The following is a 24,375-nucleotide window of genomic DNA, read 5'->3' as shown; positions in this document are numbered from 1 at the left end:
ATTTAATGATCTGTTTTATAAATACCATGATTTTTCCTTTCTGTAGGTAGTCAATTGATTGTGAATGTGGAAAAAATAAAGACAAGAACTCTGAGCATTCCACATTCCAGAAAACATATCCATTATTTTGTATATTTACTACTTTGTTAGATTTACATTAAACACAACTTCATTATTATTAATCAAACAACAAAGTTATTATGTTGTTTTTTTAGATTTGTGGAAATGTTTCTTTGCAATTTCCCCAACCTTTCTTCTCAATAGAGTATGTCCAGAGTTGTACACAAAGAATGCTAAATAAATAGTTATTACTTATTTTCCAAATATAAAAGCAAAATCGAAGTCGTGAAGGGAAGAAGAAAACAAATCTAAGTACAGAGATTATTTTCTACAGCTACTGAAGATATATACTAGAAAGAGAAGTATTTTTGATGTGCTCTGATGTGGCACAGAATTGGGCCAGAATTTGGGAGATGTTCAAATTCTTCCCCATTCAGAAAACAATGACATCTATGAATTATGTGGTCAAAGTAATGTGCTGGCAAGCAACCTCTGGCAAGTGTATCCCTATTTGTTTACTGAATGAATGAACAAATGAATATATAAAAATTACATTTACTATGTAACTTCTTTTCTTCATGGATTTAAAATTGTATTTCAGGAGAGTCCAGTTCTTGAATCCCATAAGTTGTAAAAACATACCAGTATGTAATTTTTTATGAGTGTATTACTTTGCTAAGGCTGATGTGACAAAGTACCACAGACTGGGTGGTTTCAACAACAGAAATTTATTATCTCACAGTTCTGGAGCTAGAAGTTCAAGATCAAGGTGTCTGCAAAGTTGGTTCCTTATGGGGGTGGTGAGGGAGAATCTGTTGCACACCTCTCCCCAACTTCTGGTTGTTAGGCTGCGACATTGGGTTCCTTGGCTTATAGGTCTGTTTTCATCTTTACATGGCATTCTCCTTCTGTGCTTGGCAGTCTGTGGGTCCAAATTTCCTTATAAGGACATTAGTCATATTGGATTAGGGCCCACCCTAATGACCTCATCTTAACAAATTATGTCTGCAATTACCCTGTTTCCAAATAAGGTCAAATTCTGAGGTACTGGGCATTATTCAACATGTATTGTTTTTGTGGGGGAGGGGACACAGTTTAACCCATAAGAGTGTCAGTTTAACAAAGAGTGTCAAAGAATGGCCCCGTCCTTTCTATGTAAGAGTTATCTAGAGAGAGGATTAGGTTAAATATAGACTATGAGACATAATAGAGACTTAGTAAGATGAATATTAGGATGGAAAGGTGTATCAGGTGTAATAGTAATGACGCCAAAGTCTTCATGTCTAGTTGATGAAATTCAAGGCAGTCTTCACAGCAGAGATAGAGTTTGAGTTGAAGAATGTGAAGAATTTGTCCAGTGAACACAAATCTCAAGTTTCACTTATCTAATAGGAAACTGAGTTTTCTAATTTGACATGCATTTTCTCCTTAATTCTCTAATTCCATTAACGGAGCCAATAGAATTGGAGTTCTCTGTCCTCCATCATATCCATGCAGACTGTGAATCTTACCTCCTCTCTCCTCACAGAATCACTGTGTCCCTTTTCTGCCTTCCATTTTCACTGCTACTCCGTAGCATCCGGTTTTACTTCTGGGATGCCTGTGATATCCCTGAGTTTACCGTCTTCTATTCATCATCCATCCTGCACGTCACTACTTGACTCATCTCCTTCGTACCAATTTGGTTATTATTCTCTAGGCCCCAAACTTGCAATATCTTCCTATTACCTACCAATCTCATTCAAGCGCTTTACCCTAGTAGTCAAATCTTTTCACAGCCTGGCCCCAACCTACATTCCTCAAGCATTAAAGAATCTCAGCTTGGGAACGGACTTTAAAAGTCATCTGGTTTATCCCTCCATCACATGCATGCATTCTTCACAACATCTCAACTAAGTGCTCATGTCTTCTGTCCCCAGTTCCAGGAACTTTGCCTACAGACATGACCTGTGTTCATGTCCATTTCAGGTACGTGTGAGTGCTTTCTCACTTGTGCATTATAAATGCCAACGTTATGTTTTCTTCTGAGACATCATCCCCCTTGCCCGTGTTCATCCTGTCATTCAAGATCTGACACAGACGCGACCTCTGCTATGAAAAATGACTGTTGCACTCAGATTATGACACCTGACTCAAGAATTGTGCTGTGATGACGGGATAAATGACAGAGATGAGCAAACTGATGAAATAAAAATTGAGATGATAGGAGAATATAGGAGAAATGATGTAAGTGGAATTTGGATGTAAAGGTTTTTGTTGGAATTTTGTTTACATGAAATTATTTTTGAAAATGTGAAACCTTTAATAATTGACTTGCCTGTTTGATATTATTTCTGATTTCAAGTTAAAAAATTGCCCTGTAGTTTATATTTTAAACCCCTTTAAAAAAAGTCAAACTACTATGATATGACTAGTCCATATCCAGAAGTGAAATAACAGAGGAAGGGTCCAGTGTGAGGAGCAAGGGTACACATATAACAGGCACAGACATTACCTTTAGGTCCCATAAAGAATAACAATCAAAATCACCTTAGGATGCCATTAGATAAAATGTGAATGAGTGCAGGTGGTGCAAACCACACTATCCCACTTCATTCCCTTATCTCATGAATATGTTCCATAGTGGAGCATTATTGCCTCAAAAATAATCCTACTTAATATACAGAGGGTGCCAAAAAAATGTATACACATTTTAAGAAAGGAAAAAACTACTAAAACTGTAATACTCAATACATACCGATAACAAAAGATGAACACAAGTCACGTTTGACTTCTGCAATTACAATAGGTGCTCAAAGTGGTTACCATCAGCGTCCAGACACTTCTGATTACGGCCAACTACTGCTTGAGCAACGTTGACCAAAATATCCACTTGTAGACATTTTTTGGCACCCCTGGTAGATGTTAGGAATCGATCAAAGTGGTAGTTAAATTACTTAGATCTGACAACTTTGAAGTAATCATCAGATGTTAGGCATTTTTTTGTTTATGAAAATAAGTAAATTAATGAAATACTGAATATCAAATCTTGTGAAGGTTGTGCTCTGTTTTTGGTTCTGGGACCATGGGGGGAAATTGCCACATTTTATAATTTCATTCCAATAGCATGTTGTACCTGTTTCATCGTAGCCTTTTATGGCATGCAGTTTTCATCAAAAGATAAATGAGCTCTGGCCTCCAGTACTGGCCAGGTCGTCAGGTGGCCAGCTGTGTAACTTTTAGGAGTATCCTGATCCAACTTACGTGTTCTGATTCTTTGGAAGCAGCAGTAAGGAAATATGAAGTGGTAAATTCATTAACATCTAGATGTCTAGATCAGGGTTTCTCAACCTCAGCACTATACACATTTTGGTCCAGATCATTCTTCATTCTGGGGTCTGTCCTGTGCATCATAGGAAGTTTAACAGCACCCCTGACCTCCACCCTAGATGCTACAAGCATGCCCCCTCCCCCACATCTTGACAACTAAAAATGTCTCCAGACATTGCCAAAAGGTATAGGAAGCAAAAGTCACTCCCAGCTGAAAAACACTGATCTAGGTATTAGCACCAACTCCATTATCTTGCTTTTCATTACACTGAGTGGCCAGATACTTTGTGGGAAACTCCTACTCAGTGAATCACCCTGTGGTTGCTTAGTATGCCATATTATCTAATTAAAGGGACTTTAACAAGAGCCCTGAAATAAAACCTATACATTTATGATTCCTTCAATGAGTGCATTACACATAATTTAAATAATGTAGAATTAATTAATTTTTACTCATTTAACACATTTTCTGTGTGTATTGCTTGAGCAAATTATGCCAATTTTTTTTTTTTTTTTTGAAGTTTGGCAGCAGACGCTGCTCTTCATCTTCCTACATCTGATTTATTTCTTTTGGGGGGTAGGGAGGGCAGCAGTACTGACACCAGCTGGTGAATGCAGAATTAATTACAGATTGTTTCCCTCAAAAAAGACACACATGGATTACCACCCTCTAATGATTCTGGCAGCTGTTCCTCCCCTTACCAGTAACTGGACAGATACTTTATTCTTTTTCTTGTAAGTGTATATGTTGCAATTTGGGGGATTTGGACACTAGAAGCTTTGTTACAGATGCCACTTCTGATGAAAATTTTAGACTATATGTGCTATTGCCTTAGAAATCCACTATAAAACTCATTAATTCATTAACTTTTTGGTAGTACTTTAATTAGGTTAAATACAAATATGTATATAAGTAAATTTCAAAACATACTGGCTTAGAATTAAAGCACATGTGTCTTAAGAATAGATAAGTTTGAGATAGGTGAAGGTGGATCATTCTGTTCATATTGGATTTGAAAAAGAGTGATCTCAACAACATTTAAGTGACCCTTAAAATGTACTGTGTTCATGGCAACAATTTTTGGGGAGACGTTTCCCCACCAAATGCTGATAAGTTAATGCTTTAATTGCATTGAAATGGAGCCTTTCAAAAAATATAGTTTCAGCAAACTATATCCTTGCTGAACTAATATTGCTATATTAATAAATCTTCTAAGTGAAATCATTTTAATTTGAGTTATATAATTGAAAAGAAGGATCTTAATAGTCTTAAAAATACAATCTACATACAGTTTCCAATATCTCATTTTCCATTTACTCCTCAATCCACTAAATTTGAATTTAGGCCAAAGTGTTTCAGTAACTAGTCCATTGGATATTGCTGTGAATATTTTATGTTATTTCTGCCTTTCTTTCCTAGTCATCAGGCTGCTGATTTGACTGTTAATATTTCTCTCTACTATATCATTTTATCCTATCCTGAAGCAGTATAGTTTCGGGGTTAAAAGCCCAAACTTACTGTCAAACTGCCTGGGTTTGAATCTTTGTTTTACAATAGTCTAATCTTGGAAAAAGTCATTACAAGGTGCCATCTTGTTGTTTTACTGACAATTAAGGTCAAGTTATTAAATTTGGATGGAGTTACAAAATACTGAGTTCACAGATGGTGAGTTAATTATGATGAGGGTGGTGGATAAAATCAATCTACTATGACAAAATGGTTCATCACTTTAAGTGAACAAGCCCAGCTTTCAAACACAAATTTCTAATAAATGTAGCTTTTTAGAACAAGCAATCATAAATACAATCCTTGGAACTTTTAAATTATTTAAACATATTTCTCAATGTTTATAAAAAACAGTTCCTCATAACAAACTGAGTTTCTCTAGTGTCATGCAGAGACTCAGCTCCCGCTCCCCGCACAAGAACGCAGGATATGGCGAGGCCAAAAAGGAACACCAACGGAGCCATAGATATGGGCGTCATACCACTATATTCTCGATGGTGGCTGGTTGAGACACAAAAGCAAACATCTGCCAGTACCCCAACGAGGGGTCTTCCTGCACCCCAGTCTCGCTCGCAGCCGGGAGAGACAAAGGAAGTAGGATCAACGCGATCCGCAATGTGATCCACTTGCTAGCCACAGTCCACGCTTGCTAGCATAGTCATGGTAGTTATATTAGTGGCAAACGGCTAACCAGTAACAACTAACTGATGGCCAACCAGCCACAGTGAATGGCCTTCTGATTACAGCTGATGGCCGTCTAATAACCGAGCCAGCACCTTCCCACGTGAGGCCGAGAGCCTGGAAACTGCTCTCCTGGCTTTGTCTCCACATCTAGAAATTCAAATTTACAATGACAAGTTACAGATTAAGTGTAGAGTGAACTTGAGTTTGATTGTAACTAGTAAGTAAATTTCAATACCCTTTCCTTATTTTTAATAGTATGTAATAGACAAATGCATGCTTTGTTTCATCAAATTTCTTATATCACTCTCTCAGTTCTTTTCATGCTTCCTTATTAAACTGTCAGTTAAAGCTTGTAGCCTCTGGTTTCAGTTATAGTTTTGAGTAAAGGCTGAAACAAAGAATACAGGGCTTATAATTTTCCTTTTCTATACACACTCGTTAAAGAAATCATTTAGTACAGATTCTTGTAGGTGCTCAAAATGGTTTGGCCATGTGAATTATTGTATATAAGTTATCAATCTGTGCAGGGGGCCATTCTAATATCTCCATGGTAATAGTATATACCAATAAAAGGATTCTTTGAACATGAGAGGGTAGTATCACAACTTATTCATTTCATTTGTAAGAATTAACTAACATGGGAACCTCAGTTCAGTCATAATCCTGTTTTGCCTTCCTGACTACATTTTTTTTTTCCAATCGGCCTTTCTAGCATGTCTGTGTTGACAGGTGTGCCAATGAAAGGATTTTTTGAAACCGAGGGTGTTAGTTTTTCTACTTATTCATGGACTTCCAAAATATGCTCCTTGTTTTATGCTTCCTTCGTAGTCTATGTGTCTCTGGAGTAAACACTTCACTGTAGTGACAGTGCACTCCCTAGGACCTGATTTCATTAAGTTTGACACGTGGGGAACTGGTAACCATGAGATACCCAAGTGTCTGTTGAGTCATGAGGAACTAAGATTGGAGTCAACAAGAGGAATAGGGAAAAAAAAAGTGATAAGCATTTACAGATGTGAAGCTTTAAAGCAGTTAAGTAGAACTAGTGCTTCATGGAACCATTTAGCATATATATTTACCATATCTAACAGCTTTTTTTTTTAATATGGTATTTTATTTTAAGTGAAAACATTGTGAATAATTATGGTGAAGGGTAAAATTCCATAAAGAGAAAGACCCTACAAACAGTTAACATTTGGGCCAGATGGCACAACTTGAGGCTGTTTATCAAGATCTGAGGATAGAATTTGGGGCAAGAAACAGTAAGTCCAGTGCCAAGAATAAGACAAGAAACTAACATAGTGAGGAGATGTGGATTTATCTTGCGTGAATAAATACAGCAAGATTTAAAGTGCAAATTCTTGTATTAACTAGGAAGTATTACTTCTCCAAATTATACTCCATGGCTGGGAGGAGTAGGGACTGAGGATGGGACTTCGGCAAGGAAGAAAATATGTGTAGGAGGCAGTACAGAGTCTTTCCTTTTCCTTCCTTCCTTCCTTCCTTCCCTCCCTCCCTCCCTCCCTCCCTCCCTCCTTCCTTCCTTTCTCTCTCTTGCTCTTTCACTCTCATCTTTCTTTTTTTTTTTTATTAAATTTATTGGGGTGACAATTGTTAGTAAAATTACATAGATTTCAGGTGTACAATTCTGTATTACATCATCTATAAATCCCATTGTGTCATCTTTCTTTTTGACATTATTTCATTTCCTTTTCCCACTTCTTCCCTCCCTCACTCCTTTCTTTCTTCTTTCATTCATCTTTTGTGTTTCTTCTAAGAAAATGTGGGATGAAAAAAAAAAAGATAATACTTTAACCGAAGAAAGAAAAGGGAAGGTAAAGAGGAAAGAAGACAAGTCAAGGGATTAAACCAGTCTACCTGAGTGCCACGTGAGAAGAGATGGTTCAGTAGCAATGTCTCAAGACCAAGACTCTGAGATCAAACAGAAAATTAGCAAAGCATATTTAGAGAATTGCATTTTAGACACTGGCTGGGCCAACGCTTTTTTTGGTGTACCATGGTAGAGTGGATAAAGCCTTGATCTAGAAGGCAGGCTTTAATTCTAGGTGTGTACTAACTAGCTGTGCAAGGAATGCACTGAACTAGTCTCTATTTCCTTAATTAAAAAATAAAGAGTTGGATTTGCTTCACACAAATTATTATTTCTTTGTCACCAAGGAGGCCACCATATTTTTTAAATATCTCCTTATATTTTTTTCTCTACCTTTCTAAATCCCTCAAAACATAACTTCAATACTATTTCCTCCAGAAAGCCTTTCTTATTAAATGACCCCAATTTGAAATAATCTCTCCACTTTCAAACCCCAGCCACCAATGATGCCTACAGTTTAACTGTCATATAATTATGTATTGAATTACATTTACTTTATTGTTATAAGTGTTTTCTTATATATTTTGTTCTGGTCTTTAATTCTCATGTTTTCACTGAGATCGTTACGGTTACTAAGGTATTTAGAGCAGGGAGTTTCATGCACTCTTACCACTCCAGCACCTATGTTATCCTGGAAGAGAATATGTTCTTCATTAAATACTTTACTTCTTCATTTGTTGAACTGTCAGTCTGGAAATCTTACGTATTTCTGCATTAAACTTGTTTTTATAACTTAAAGTGCCTTCTTTTGGAAGCTTAAAGGTACTCCAGGGGGGAAGAAAAAGAACCTCTATATTTATTTTGGATTTGTGTTTCCTCTGTTAAAACCCCATCAGGGTCAGCTCCTTGCTCTGCTAGAGCTGGCAATGTTGCCCATGCACGTGGACTAGAAATGTTGGGTGAAATCAAATGGATCATCAGGTACAGACTCTGGACCCCAGTTTAGTCATCTTCAAGGCATGTTTTCCTTCAACCTGGTACTTAATTGTGGAGTGCATTACTGAGTTGGCAGAGTAAATTACAATTGATTCTGGAAAATAAAAAGAATATACCATGTTTCCCCGAAAATAAGACCGGGTCTTATATTAATTTTTGCTCCAAAAGATGCATTAAGGTGTGTTTTCGGAGAATGTCTTATTTTTTTATGTACAACAATCTACATTTATTCAAATACAGTCATGTCCTCTTCTTCTGGAACATCGTCATAACGTACGAAATGCGTCTGTCTGGCTGATGATCTTAACTGGGGCTTATTTTCCAGGTAGGTCTTATTTTTGGGGAAACACAGTACAGCCCCATCTTGAATAATGTTAATGTAATTAATGCTGATTTGACTAACCACCAGGGATCTATTTATAACTCAGTGGGAATACCACATACCTCTTACGATGATCCTTGGTTCAGCAGGACTAGTCTTAGGGTGATTTTCACTACGTGTGCATGCTCGTAACCCACTGGTGGTGCAGCCTGTGTTCCGGTAGGTCCCCTCCATTACAGCACAGTGACAGAGCAGGGAATTGTTGAAGAGCATGCCTTTGCTTTCTCTCTCACCGGGATTTTCGGAAACCCCAGATTTCTCCCAACAGTTTTCTGCCATCCCCATAATATGATTGTGTGGGTCCCAGTTCCCAATTCCTTTTGCCCCCAAAGTGGGCTCCGTGCTTATGTCGCTCTACATCGCCTGCTGCTCAAACCCCCCAGGAACTGTGTCAAATTCTGTCCCTGCTGCTTCCAAGTCACTTCCAAGTTCTGTGGACAGGTGTATCCAAGAGAGAGGAGAGATGGGAGGATGAGAGCCCACACTTTAACGATAACCATATTTAGGGAGTTAGTAGGAGGAGAAAGGGCCACCAAAAAAAAAAAAAAAATAGGAGATGTTCTGAAAAAAGAAAGAGACTAAAAGGGAAGATGGATACTTGTAAAAGCTGCAGAGAACAGGACAATGATTATTTAATTTAATGGTGTGATAGGATTGTAGGACCAGTTCTTTACTTCAAGCATTGTGTCTTTTAGAAAAATGGGATTTAGATAGATCAGAGGTCCAGCTGTGTTACCTGATTTAATAATGGGACCCTTATTTCCAGAAAGAGATTTTTAGTTTTATTATGTCATGAGCCCATTAATTATATATGATCATGTGGTTAATAAGTCTCCATTTTGTGGTCTTTTTGGTTCTGTGGAGGCAGATAATACATCCATTTGCTGCCATATTCTTAATGTTAGCTAAGTGCCAAGCTCATGGTAAAAACTTAACTTTTTGTGTTTATCTTCAAATTATTATAAAATTGTATAACGTATTTGTTATACTGTGCTTCTATAATAATTATTAGCAAGACTTGCTATTTTTAATAACTGTTAATCATTGTACTTCCTTTTTGGAAAATTATCTTTACCCATTTATCATTTGGGTCTTAATTTTTTAATTCATTGATATGTTGCTATTAACTCTTTTTCTGTGAATATTGTTAATATTTTCTGGATTTTTTTACTTTGGTTTGTGATGTCTTTTTGAACTGGAAGTATTTTCAGATTACCTTGAAAGTTATTGATCTTTTTTTTTAAGTGATCTCTTTCACTGTTTTAAGCTTAGAAAATATTTGGCCATACAAAAATCTGCCTTGCCAGAAGAAGGAATAGTATTTGTACAGAACTGGAATTGGCCTAGTGAGGTGGATTCAAGGACGTAAAAGAAAGCCAGTGAGACTGAAATTCTGAGTGAGAGACAGGATGGGTTACACTGAAGTCAGGACAGTCAGAGGTCAGAGTATGCAGGACTTTGAGGCTGTATTAAGGGATTGGTGTCTTTGTTCTGAAAGAAATGACCGGTCATTTGAAGGGTTTTGAATAAGAGAATAATATGACTGATTGAAAGATCCCTATGGTGGTCGTGTGGACAGCATCAGAAGGAGACAGAGAAGCAAGTAGAATTTGCAGTAGTAGGGGTGCTCTTCCTGGTCCACACGAAAGTGAGACCTCTGTTCCCCAGTGCAGTGGAAGTACAGAAAAGTGGGTGCATTGCTGAGATCTATTTTAGAGGTAAAACAGCCCGGACTTGGGGACAGATTTGAAACAGGGTTGGAAGGACAAGGAAAACGACCAGATTTCTGGTCTGAGCAACTAGTGGGTGGAGGTACTGCTTATTAGAATGGGAAACACTGATGAAGAGCAGCTCAGTGTGGGACATATCTATGCTTCATAAAGCTGACAGAAAAAGCCTGGCATGGGAATAACATAGGAGTCAGCATCCTATTGATTAACATGGATGTGGATGAGCTGACAGGGTCAGAAAAGAGTGAGAAGAAAAGGCTGGTTCTAGACTTGGTAAAACTACTACACTGAGATATCAGCCTGACTGAGGAATTTTAGGCCAGAAAAGTTAGAGGGAATTGTCCATAGAAATGAATCCATATTTCCTTGAAGGAAAAATTGCCTTGAATTTTAAAAAATGCAGATTTTTTTTGGGTAGTGATTTCAACTGTATATATTCAATTGAGTATACATAACACCCTGGAAATGATTTTCTGATTTTAGTGCAGGACTTTTTTCTTTAGTGAACATTTCACATGGCTTTGCTCCACTCCCTTATTTTTGGATAGTTGTGAAAGCATATTTTATTTATGTTTGTTCAGGTAGGCTGGATATTTCTGAAAGTGTTAGAACTCAAACTAATTACTATAATCATTGTACAATAATTGAAATGTTGCTTGGTCTGATTATAAGAGGTTCTTTCATTTTGCATTTCAATTCTGGCTTTATGTTTCTTTTTTAATTAAATTTATTGAGGTGACAATGGTTAGTGAAATTACATAGTTTTCAAGTGTGTACAATTCTGTAATACATCATCTATATATCACATTGTGTGCTCACCATCCAGAGTCAGTTCTCCTTCCATCACCATATATTTGACCCCCTTTACCCTCTTCTATCCCCCCTTACCCTCTGGTAACCACTAAACTGTTGTCTGTGTCTATGAGATTTTTTTTTGTTTATTTGTTTCTCTTTTTCCTTTGTTGCTTTCAGTTTTATATCCCACATATGAGTGAAGTCATATGGTTCTTAACTTTTTCTGTTTGGCTTATTTTGCTTAGCTTAGCTTATTTTGCTTAGCATTATAATTGAAAGATCCATCTATGTTGTTGCAAATGGCAGTATTTCATCTTTTCTTATGGTAGATTCGTATTCCATTGTATAGCTATATCTATATCTATATCTATATCTATATCTATATCTATATCTATATCTATATCTATATCTATATATCTATATATATCTCCAATCATCTATCAAAGGACACTTTGGTTGTTTCCATGTCTTCTAAACACTGTGTTTGTGTCTATGCTGACAGTTATGTTTCAGCTATACTAATGGGAAATTCGGGAGAGAGACTTCCAACAAGAATGCTATGTTAGTATTATCTTTTAGGTCATAATCAAAAACCATGTATCTCCCTTGGGCCACCATTTCTACTTGTTGTTACTGAAAGTGGATGGTTTCATCTTGACTATCCTATTTCTGGAGAAAGAGATCTACATTGTTAATATAATATTCATCAGCCCCAGAAGAAGCCCAGTGCTCAGAACATCCCACATTCCCTTGATTGTTCTTAGAGCAGTTTGGTGTCTGGTGATGACTGTAATGGCAACCACGAGAAAAATGGTTCACACTGCTGTCAGAGTAGCTGACACCTGGTGTATTTCTCGAATGACCTCTGTAAGCAAGGTATTTAACCCTTTGTGTAAGAATCACGGTTATTTTTCCAGTTCCACTCAGGAAGGGTGAAGGTGGCGAAGTGGAATCTCTACTGGCTCCGGTTCTGGGTGAGACTGCTGGAAGAAGTCTCTGCTTCTCATTGACTGGTGAACTGCAGCCAACAAATCTCTATAGGTGTCAGTAACAACACTTGAAAGTCAGCAAAGAGGAAATGGGAGGAGTGGAAAAAGAACCCTCCAAGCATCGACAGATCTTAATTCTCTCCCATTGTATTACTTAAATACAGGCTTAGCTAAAGTGGCAAAACATCCAAAATGACAGTGGCCTAAATGATATCGATATTTATTTTTCTCTCTAATCTAGTGACATGCACAACTTGGGCCGGCATGGTGGCCCCATGGTCATCATGGACCAGGATGCTTATCTGGTGGATTTCCATGGTCTGAGTTTATAGCTCCAGCTCCAGTGATAAATCTCTCATTCTAGCTACTAAGATAAGGAAAGGAGAAGAGAAGGCCACTTGCTTTTCAGGGGACTGCCTGTATTCATCATTTTCTCCTACATTTCAATGGATAGAATTTAGTCTATGGCTTCATGTATAACAAAAGATGCTGGGATATATAGTCTCTATTCTAGGTGACCATTTGTTAAGCTTGTATTTAAGAGTTGTATTACTTCAACGGAGTTTCAGTTTTGAGGGCTAAAATCATAAAATCATGCCTTATTTTTTTTCCCCACATGTCCATTTGCTCCTAACCGAATACTAAGCACACTCCAGGGATTTACTTAATGCAGGAGTAATGGTTTGAGTTGCCTTCATACCCTCTCTCCAGAACATTTCGAATAGGAATATTTTTCGAGATGTTCAGCTGATACAAGAAAACTTCACCTTCGTGGAACTTAACATGTTAAGTGTGTGTGTGTGTGTGTGTGTGTGTGTGTGTGTACTGTTTTGAGTATAGGAACGTTGCTAGATTCAGCAACTTACAAGAAACAACAGCATCAGAATATATGGTATAGGTCAAGTGAGAATAGTTATTACTCCCTAGTGATCTACTTTAGCTTTGCCTCAGTTAGGTCACTCGGAGAAGACAGAAACGATTTCAGTCTTAATATAACCTCTTCGGGATCAGTAATCAAAAGATTACAACTAACTGCTTACAACTCAGAGATAGAGTTTTGCAGCTACCACACTGGACTTCCCCAGCAGGAGGAGTTTATTAAACTATTGAAGTTGAGAAGGAGACGCGTCTTGAAAATAATGTTCCAAGAGACAGCAAAGAGCTTAGAGTATAAAAGGCATTGGATTCTTTGGTTTCTTAAAGATGCATCCCATGAATTTTGGAGGCATGGTAGGGCTTGAATCTCAACAATAACAGTAACAAGCTGTGCAACTTTGGGAAAGTTAGACAACCTCTCTATAGTTTAAAGTTTCTCATCCATATATGGAGAAAGTTAATGTATTATCCAATATTTCATTAATAATGAAAATCTGGAATGCAAATCAGTTCATTTAACTACTTGGCAGTAATTTTGGTGGAGGAGTTAAGGGAATCTAAAACTTATAATATAAACTAGATTTTGTGACTTTTCTTATTTCTGATTTTTCACTTTTTCTGTTATATTTATCAATAATTAAAAGTCTTAATGAATAATTATAAAAACCTAAGGACATAAGAAATATTTAAAGCCTAAGACTTTCACTTTACTCATAAGGAAACTGAGAGGGCTTGAGGATCGTAAATAAATTCATCCCCAAACCCATTTTCACAAATACCATTATTGCCATTCCTGGAACGAAAGCCTGGGATTTCTGATGTGAAAACTAATGCCCTTTCTCTTTCCAGTAACTCAAAATGCCATTATATAAGTGAGATAATTTAATTTTTGAAGATTAATATAAAAAGTGTCACAGAGAAAAAAGCCAAGATTGGATTAGAAGAAATAACACTATTTAAAGGGTGGGAGAATGGAAAAACTGTAAGGGAGAGGAGAAGTAATAGAAAATTTAGGAAGAGATCCAGGGAAGTATAGTGCTGTGGGGAGAAAAATCAGCATTAAAACTGGCAGATCATTCTTGGTGAGAAGTGAGCAGGAACCTTATTTTGGCAATTAATTGGTTATTGGTGACTTTGGATGAGAATTTAACTGGTGATACGTGAGGATGTGGGGTGGGGATAGTCAAAGCCATAATGCAGTGAGTAGAAGAATCAATGTGGAGGTGATGAAATGGAGAAAACAAACCGTGACTATTCCTCGTGGAAGCTTAGCTATGAATGGAAGCAAATGTCAGGAGTTTCAGGAGAGTAAGGGTGATATTTTCCAGGAAACCTATCATTCTGGTTCTAAGAATTGAAGAGGTCCTGTGAAGATGATGCCAATTGGTATCTTTGCCTCTGTCCAGCTGTAGTGTAAGGTCTTACAGGATACGAGTAGGTGCCAACTTTTATTTATCTCTTAGTCCTCAGTGGCTAGCACAGTGGCTAGAACACTCAAAATCTATTTGTGGAATGAATAAAGTCTTACATTGCAGAACAAAGTTGGATTTTGTATCTCAGGCACCAGTCCCCAACTTACATCGGGTCTCTGGTGTCTTAAAGAATATTTTATCTAAATTCCAAAAAGGATGGACATAAGTTTTAAGTTTTCTTTTTTTTTTTTTTAATTCTCTCAACTGAAAAAGGCACATTACCAAGTTCTGCCTCATTGCTCCTGCCTACAAGCCATGCCATTCCGCCTTCGCCCGGTGTTTTCCCCAGCCCACATGCACCAGCTGCAGCTCTCGTGCTGCACTACCAGATTAAAAACTATACTGTGCCGAGTTGTCATTTATCAGAGAAATTGCTTTCCAGAGTTGCACGGTCAGTACTTGAGTTAAGAGAAATGGATTTGATCAGTGTTTGCCAAAGACTCTATTTTTCTAAGAAAATATCCTTCTAGCATCAGTAATTTACATGACGCACAAACAAATGATGCTTAATAATGACTCTCAGAAGTCCTCACCAACACACACTGCAAAGCAGAACAGGTCTACATTTCACTGGTATTGGTCAAATAGCAGTCTGCATGGACCGCTCCCCTTTCAGTTTTCAGTTCTTAGAGCGCTAGTATTTTATCCTTTGAGCACATGAATGATGAATGATCTAAAACATATATTAAACTTCATGGTTTGTCCAGGAAACCAGGACAGGGATTGAATTGACGATCTGCCTCCCTGTGGGTCAAATAACTTATGATCTGTCAACTAGTGAATGAAATGCTGTGGTTAAGAAGGAATATAATGATGGTTATGTGCGGATGTTTCTCACACTGAAAAATGGGTTTATTAATGGCATGATTATGAAGAAAGTTCTAATCTGGGATTCTGTTACCATGTGTAATTAACTAGTCAGCCATTGAAGATCCATGAAGCTCAGATCTAGAAGTGAGTGATAATCAATTTTTGGTTTTGCTCTGTGCACAGCTAAGAAGCAAATGGTTGCAAAACTCAGAAAGCTTACTCAAAAGAGTAGATCAATATTTTATTTTGTCTTTTGTCACTGGTAATCTAGTGGGAGGAAATATACACATGTTCTTGCTTTTTGTTTGGCCCTACACTTGCATAATTTTCAAGTGGGTGCAGAGCTAGAAAAAGAGTATTAGATCATTTGTGTCATTGGAAGATGATAGTAACGTGCCAAGGTTATGCAACCAGTGTTTATCACTAAAATTCAAATGAATAGATCTGTAACAGGGGAAGTGCACATCAACAGAACGTTCCTAAGAAAAAGATGCAAAAATTTAGGGATAATGATGAGCTCGTTTTCTGTAATTATATGGCTAGCTTCATCCATTTTCTGATACAACTCTTGAATTAGATTCTACATAGATTAGACTGCACTGACAGAAAAAGGTGGGAAAATATTTGATATATTCATACTGTATGTATAGACATGCAGCTGTCAGCATAATGGTAGAAATGCCAAGGTGTCTATACTATGACTTTTGAATGTGTTATTTTTATGGATTGTATTTTGTGACAGAGCCAGTATTTTGTAGAACAATTAAATAACAGTAGCTCCTGTGTAAAATGAGGATATTGGAAAATTTTTCTTTTGTCCACTTGGAGAAAGCCTTTATTTTGCTAAAGATTACACTTGCAGATGTCATGCAAAAGAAATGAGCCTGGCATGACCAAGGAGCTCATTGAAAACTGTAGTATATGGTATAATTAATAGTTCCTCTCCGCAAGAAGGAAATTATTTAGAACTTGTGTGATTCAAGGCTCTGTTCTCTTAAAGGCTAGGAAATTGGAGATCTTTTTTGCCACTCACAGAAAAGAGATTTAGTAATATTTTGTTGCAATATTACCTCTTTATTTAGAAATACACTATTTCTGTTTCTTCACCTGTTTCCATATTCATCATAACAGAAACGCTGTAAAGTGTCTATTTCTGTAAGAGTCACTCCTAGAAACTAAAATGAAATGGCTTAATTGGATCAGAAGTGTAAAGTTTTCTTTTTTCCCCAGGAGCAGAACAATCCTAAGAATGTAGTCTCAAAGTCAGTTAGCCAAGAAAGTGTAGGTTCTGTCTTAGTCACAAAGTCATAGTAAAATTTTAATTTCCCACATGTTAAAAATGGTAAAGATTAATTGTATTACTCAAAATACACATGATAACTGGAAATTTGAAAATTAAGGAAAACTTTAGGTGAGATAGCTATCAAGACACAGTGGATGTTGTTTTCATTTGATGTCCTGAGGCTTTCCTTGCTAAGAAGATCACACGATTTTCAAAGGAGAGTTGGCATTAGTGAATGCTGGTCACTCATAAGTCCTCAATGTCCTTAGGTGACCCCTTACCATTGGCTATTTGCTACAGTACTACTCAAGTCAAAAGTGGGAAACAAGTAAAAATTTACACATTTCCTACAAGTGACTTTAAAGACCTATCTATGTGTATTTACTTATTGTACATCTTTATATAGATATTTGTATAAATATTAAAACGGGTATAGGGATATACACTATATTCTGTAAGGAATACATCTTTGATGCACTGTAATATTCAATAGACAATTGATTTAACAACTAGGCTCTTTTATTCCATACTTTTATGCTTTAAAGTTTATGGATTCAACATTTTCTTTCATCCTTCTTTTGAACATTTTATCTTGAAAATAATTTCCAACATACTTCAAAATAGAGATAACACTATAGTAAACCTTTAGGTACTCTAACTTCAACAATTAATATTTATTTCTTAACAAAAGAGTTATTGGAGTTTTTGGTTCTGTGACTGCCTTCAGTGTTTCAAATGCCATGTATTTCTTGAAATGGGTTAATTATACAAATTTATCCTTAGGGTAAGTCTTCATTTTGAAGTATTATCTACAAATTCCCAGAAAATATTAAACACATAGGAATTTATATAAATGTTACTACTGATATTTGGACAAGGTATCACATTTTCTGTAATAACAGTAAAGAGAAAATGAATTATTCCTATAATTTTTAACAATATTCTTGAGAAACAGTTTTCTATAACTGCAGTAAAGGAGTGAATCAGGGAAAATTATGATGACGCTCGGCTGCATTTTATGCCATTATTAATTTTTAAACAAGCTATTAATTCTCACATTAAGATTTTATTGTAATGTAACAGATATGGTGTTTTCTTTATGAGTATATTATCATCAACCTGAAGATGGATGTGTGCAGATAAAATACTGTTTGTATCCACAGATGTTTGATTTCATCCTAAAATATTGTGCTTACTTGTTTTAATACAAAGCATTTTCTTTTTTTTTTGGGGGGGGGAGAGGGGCATTCAAAATGTGAACTTGAATAACAAACAGCAGGTCAAAATGGGGTTCTCCAGGAATGAGAATGATGGAGCTGGTGCTGGAGGCCTCGAGAGTCCCCACGTCCTCCCCTCTGAGGCCTGGAGGCAGGGAAGCAGCCCTGATAAGGGCTGGCACCAACTCCATGGAAGTCCATCTGTTTGGAGTCCTAAGACGGAAGATGCAGCAGTGTGTGGAGCAGGGCGGCACCCTGGCAGGGTGGGTGGCCCAGGATGGGCAGGCGAGCAAGTCAAGGGCTGTGGGGTCAGATGCGAAAGCTTTCCTCCTGGCCTTCCATGTGACGGAGCCACAGGTAGATGTCTGTGCCAATGCACTGTAGGGACTATAGCCAAACAGAACCAGCCAGTTACTCTGTGTAGGCCCGTGATATGAGCAGCCACAGCCTGGCATGGGTCCTGACTGGCCATGACTATGCATGTTCAGGTGGCCGCGTAGGGGGTTGGTCTGGGGTTCCTGGGTGCTGGACTCGGCTGTCGTGAAGTGGTGGTCTATAACCCAGTCCAGGGCTTTGTGAGCGATTCCCCTGCCTTGGTCGTAAATCCTGATGACAAGATCGATATCATTGTCAACAATGGTGATAATCACATCTGGGACATTGCAGGGAGTGTCTAGGTGATGCTCCATCATGGCTCTCATGGCTTTCTTAAGCAGCTTGGGCAGGATGTAGTCCAGTGACATAGGGATGAAGGGGAATCGGGCAGCCATGTGTCCATTGATATGGACGTGGGCGGGCGGGATAGCCGTACCCGTGCAGGCATCTGGCACAGTCCACCCACTTTTCAATAAAGTCCACCCACTTTTCAATAATCATCTTCTTTGGTGAGAGACAAGCTTATCGGCAGATGATGCCGAGAAGTCAGGCTTGTCCTCACGCGGTGCCAGATGATGTGTGGCCAACATGCAGATTCCAAGCCTCGAAGTCAGTCTTGTCCAAGAAGGGGCAGATGAGGTTCTCATCCTCTTTGTGCTTCCGGCTCTCACGTAGGCAGGCCCTCAGCTAAGAGGCTCACCCCGTCCTTGTGGTTGTCCAGCCCCTGACGCACCAGCTGGCAGTATTGGGTCTCATCCACCTGGTCCTTGATTGGAGGAAAGTCTGTCAACTTCTGGAAGGCACAGATGTATAGCTCGTGTCCATGCAGTATGGTGGGGTTGCAGCCAATGATGAAAGGAAGGCTGCGGAAGCCCTTGGTGTGGTGAGCGTTCTCACTGGCAACTCTTGCTGTAAATACCAGGCACTTTTCAGAAGGTGGCTGCTGTCCTGCAAGCGGCCTGTGTAGAGCATCATGGTTGGAGTAAGGTGGACTGAAGGCTTCTCCACTGCCGTGTCGATGGCCAACTGGTTGTAAAAAGAGGTGATGACCTTGGAGCATTGCCGTACCATCTCCATGTGTTGTGTGTCCATGGCTGAGGTGGAACTGGCCTGGAACATGAGTGCGGGCCCCAGGAAGGGACGGACTGGAGGGCTGCTCTGGGGGCCACTCCCCAGCATGGACGCCAGTATCACCACCGTCCTTCTCTTTTGTCAGATTAGCTGGCGACTAGGGCTAAGGACCAGATAGACGGAGGAGACCACAAAACGGGGCAAGAAGGGCGTAGGTGGGCAGGGCTCTTCTCTAACTTCAGGGGTGAGGGCCACTGGAGAATGTTAGCAAGTACAGCCCCCAGGGAGCAGCTCCCATCGCAGGGCTAGAGCCAGGGCTGGGGTCTGCGTGTCTACAAAGCATTTTCAATATAAAGTATCACAAACCTCTCCTTATGGAAGGTATCAAAGGAATATTTGTGAAGGATAAGGAAATTCATTATTGAGTGAATAAAATAAAGAATGATTTCTAAGGAAGGTTTGGAGAAAGGTAAATTTTTGAGTGTTTAAAGTTTAATTACAATAATCTGTGTTTATTGTGATTGTAAAGTGAACAGTAGTACCCAGTAATTTCAGCATATTTTAAGGTTAGTAAACTTTTAATAAAATAAGACCTTATTTTAGGAAAATAAAATCCTAGATTCAGTTTCTTATTTGACCAAAGTAAATGTACCAGGCAGATTAATTACTTTCAGTTAATACTCTTATCGTACGCTTTGTCAAAAGGATATTATACATTCCTTAGTTGTATATTTTTACATCCACTACTATACATTGTTAGATTTTTAATGGTTTTTAAACACTTGTTTGTATTACTATATTTAAATTAACATTCCAATTTGTGATCTAATTTATTACAAGAAGAATGTGGAGATCAGTTCTTGCCCTCAATTGATCTTCCTTTGACGGGACAAGTCTCCAGAGGTTTCCCAGTTATGTAAAACCTTAGACATTACATGAGAATAAATGGAATTGTTGAATCATACTTTAGATAAAAGGATCAGTGGAGAAGTGGCCCTTGGTTTATGCTTTGGGGTAGGGCATGGCAGTGACCGAGACTTGGACAGGATGAGTCAGAACTGGGTTTGGGTTCCTGTGTTTTCACTTTCTGTGTGCTGCAACAATTTTCTTAGCTTTTGTGAAATGGAGATATCCACCTTATAGCTTCCCTGAGGACCAAATGTGAAAATGGGTGGAGCTTGTCTGCCACATCATAATCTTGCAGATACCGGTGGTAAAGGTTGCCATGCTACTGGGATTGTGACCCTTGGCCATGATGAAACAACAGCTTTCTAGCTGAGTTGTGCTCTCATTTTTCTGCATGAGCGTAGACCCTCATAGGTTCAAGCCACCCAGGTCTGTGTGTGTTCTCTGTGTGTGTAAATGGGGGTACAGAGAAAAGTGAGGTCAGAGGCAGCCAAGAAGTGACCTGGAGTAGTGGCATTTGGACGACAGAGAGTTCTAGAGGCGGCTGTGGCTGCTTCTGGCCAGTAGCCCTTAGGGCTGCAGCCTGAGCACATGGTTTCCAGCAGGCAGCTATCCATCTTTTATTCTGGTTTCTTGTTCTAAGAAAACTGAAACTGCTGTCTTGGGAGGCTCTTCTGAAAATAGGCTTTTCTAGGGCAGGTAGTTTTAGCTGTTGAAACTATATCGAGAAGACATTGAAAGCGCTTTAAAGTTGAAAGAGCTTTAAAGTTTAATTACAATAATCTATGTTTATTATGATTGTAAAATGTACAATAGTACCCATTGTGTAATATGACAGTGTAATATCTCTGGAGAATAGATTTATCTCAGAGATCTCTCTCTCTCTCTCTCTCTCTCTCTCTCTCTCTCTCTCTCTCTCTCACACACACACACACACACACACACACACACACACACGCACAGTCTCCAAAATAGCTTATTATAAAGCCTGGCTGGCGTATATGACCAGTGCTAAATGTTTATTTTCTTTATTTGTTTTCTGAAGTTTAGCGAAGAAAATGCTCTCTGAAAGAGCATTTGCCTGATAACTGAGGCCCAAAGAACTTAATTTTACATGTCATAATCTCTCTCCCACCCATTACAACACAGTGCCCCCAATGGAGGTGTGAACATTGTGTTTCCCTTCTCACCTCATTTTTGTTTCTCGGTATAATAAAAACAATAGAGTTTTCTATTTGTAGTATACATTTCAGAACTGATTTTCAAATCACTCAAAAGAGAGACTCACATGAGGTTGGTAAGTGATAAATGTTATTCCTCCTCCAAAGTAAAGACAGAGAACAAAAATCAGACTGGCTCAGAATCACTTAGTAAGCTCATATCAGGGCTCTGAACAAAATCTAGGACTGCGGAATACTGAACGCATTGTCAGTTCACCTGTGTCTACAAGCAGTCGTGTCCGTAATGTTTAATTGTTGACTCTTTCTGGGGCAGAGGGGCTCTTGATAGTAGCATTTCCTAGTTTCCAAAGTATGAATATGCCCACCATGGCTAGTTTCATGCTACTGATGTGCTCTTTCTAAACACAAAGTTGGCAAAGATGCATACCATTGTCTTTCGAGAGCCTGTGGAAGATGGCTGCTGCACACCATTTTTCCAACTTTTCACACCCAGTGAGCAAAACTGTTTGTATATCCAGTTAGTCATTTACTAGATCTTTATTTCCAGGAGCAACACAATGTACTATAGCAGTTGTAAAGACGTAGGACATACAGTGTCAGTCATCTGAATTAAAATTGGCAAATGGGATGCCTGAAGGAGGGCTTCACGATATCCTTCAGCGTGGGTTGTCTCACCGTTGCTATGGAGGTGAGAAAGGTCACTTAAGGCTGGATGAGCAGTACTTTGACTTCTAGGTAGAATTGAAATAAGAGGAACCTTCAGTGTGGAGACTGAATCATGAGGGCAGTTCCTGTCCTCCTTTTTTAATTTGGATCATTATTTTGAGTTTGTCACTGTCCCTTCTAGTTCAGATGCCACTTCATTTAAATTTTCCAAGAGGCAGCAAGGTTTTGAGGAGATAGTGCTGAGTCATCGAGCGGTCTAGGTTAAAGAGCTGAATTGTCCATCACCTTCAAATAGAAGGTGTTGGGCAGGTCCCTAAATGTCCTCTGTTATCTGAGCCCAAGTTTTCTTTATATATGAAATATGTGAGATAGTCCTTTGCAAAACTTGTGGTCTGCTTTGCAAACTTTGAGGGAAAATGATGTATTCAAATGATAAAAAGCAGTTTGCAAGTGTACCCTGCTGTATAATGCTGTGGCATATGACGATGACGGTGATGATGTTGATGGTGGGGATTGTGATGCTGGTGATGGCATGATGGGACCGAAAAGGAAGGCGGTGATGCTGATGATGGGGCTCTTAATAAATACTCTCACTTCACCTGCCCATCTCAGCCATTCAGGTTCAAAATTAGCAAACTGGAATGTCTTGGAAATTCATTAGTTATTGTAACTAGTGTCACTGGTATGGATTAGTAAGATAAAATGAGCAAGGAATCCCAGTGCATGCGTTCCTCCTTGTGCACAGCTACCACAGTCCTAGTCTCCATTTTTGGGAGGAAGCTCTGATGACACTATGAGTAATTTCATATAGAACTTGGAGATTTACCAACCTACTGTACTCTCTTCTTCTTGGCTAGCCTTGGTGTGTTAAAATAGTTTTATAAGGTCAAAAAGAAAGGAAAGGAAATTATCTGAAAAAGATTTTGTTCTATACAGAAAAAATTAACAGTTTTGCAGAAAGAGAAGTTATCTAATATTTACATAGTCCTGTTCCTACCATTCCTAATATGGTTTCATGCATGCCACCTGAAATATTAAACAAACAGAACCTGTATGAGAGACTAAAGTGCGGAAGGATGGTATTTAACATCTGTAGTCAGTATATGTCTATAAAGTGTCATATATGCCTTTCTTCCCAATGAGAATTTGTTTATACTTTAATTTATGCAATGATTTGCTTTATTTTCATTCCCTATCACAATCTCATTTAAAAATATAACTACAATTTAGAAAAACTACATTGTTTTTCATTAGATGCTTTTAAAGGACTGAATTGTATCCCTGTTATCTCCACAAGTGTATCCCTGTGATTTCCAGTTTATATTGGAAATGTGTGAATGTGGTGTGTGTGTGTGTGTGTGTGTGTGTGTATGTGTGTGTGTATGCACACACTAATGCACGATCACATAATACACTTTATCAAGAATGATTCATTTTGTTTAGGAAAATATGGTAAAGCGAGTAATCAATCAGAATAACTGTAACATGACAATACATCCCATTGCCAAGTACACCCTATAATAGAAATCAGTGTTGTAAATGGTCATTTTTGTTGACTAGGAATGCCCCAGAATATCTGTCTTTTTCCTTATAAAGATTAAATGTTAAGGTATGATGATTACTTATTGGTTCCAATTTATTTGCTGTCAACTGGTTTTTGTTTGGTCAGATTTTACATTCACCTCACGTAGATTTCCAGGCTTGCTGGTGCAATCAGAGCTCTTTTAAGCAAGTAATATTGCCTAACTTACATTGTTATAAATTCTATATTTTTCTGGGATCATATCAACCAGGAATTCTATAGCTATTAACAAGAAAGTAAACACTGCATATTCTAATTATAAATTTTAGCTCATCTACTTACCTCAAAAACATTGAACATACAAAAAACCATTTCTCTTGGTATAAAAGACCTCTGCTTGAAAAGTTTCTTTATTTCTATTTTGACCTATAACTCATGATGAATTATATTTTATATAGTATGATTTTTAATATAATAGTATTTTATGTAATGTATAGTATATAAGTAAGCCTATAATGTTATGCTTTTTAAAATGCTATTTTAATGACATACAGGATTTAAAATATTGAATCTCTCAGAACATGGCATGCATTCCCATTAGTTTAAATTTACTCTTGTCTCTCAGGAGCATGTTACAAATTTTCTCATAGGTTTTAGAAATTTATTGTTGATATATAATTATCATATATATCAAAGGTGTGAATGAGTGTAGGT

General features: G+C 38.0%; 1 protein-coding gene and 1 pseudogene across 2 annotated transcripts in view; one reads left to right on the top strand and one right to left on the bottom strand.

The window, feature by feature from the left end:
* The window catches only part of MYO16 (myosin XVI), a 548,145-nt gene that overhangs the window by 21,993 nt on the left and 501,777 nt on the right, over positions 1 to 24,375 (top strand). The window lies entirely within an intron of this gene.
* Positions 18,250 to 19,503, bottom strand: LOC109447055 (branched-chain alpha-ketoacid dehydrogenase kinase pseudogene; annotated as a pseudogene).

The sequence above is a fragment of the Rhinolophus sinicus genome, chromosome 16 (assembly GCF_057876585.1).
Source record: "Rhinolophus sinicus isolate RSI-liver-muscle chromosome 16, RSI-T2T, whole genome shotgun sequence".
NCBI classification, from domain to species: domain Eukaryota; kingdom Metazoa; phylum Chordata; class Mammalia; order Chiroptera; family Rhinolophidae; genus Rhinolophus; species Rhinolophus sinicus.
This window is presented reverse-complemented; position numbering and strand designations above follow the sequence as displayed.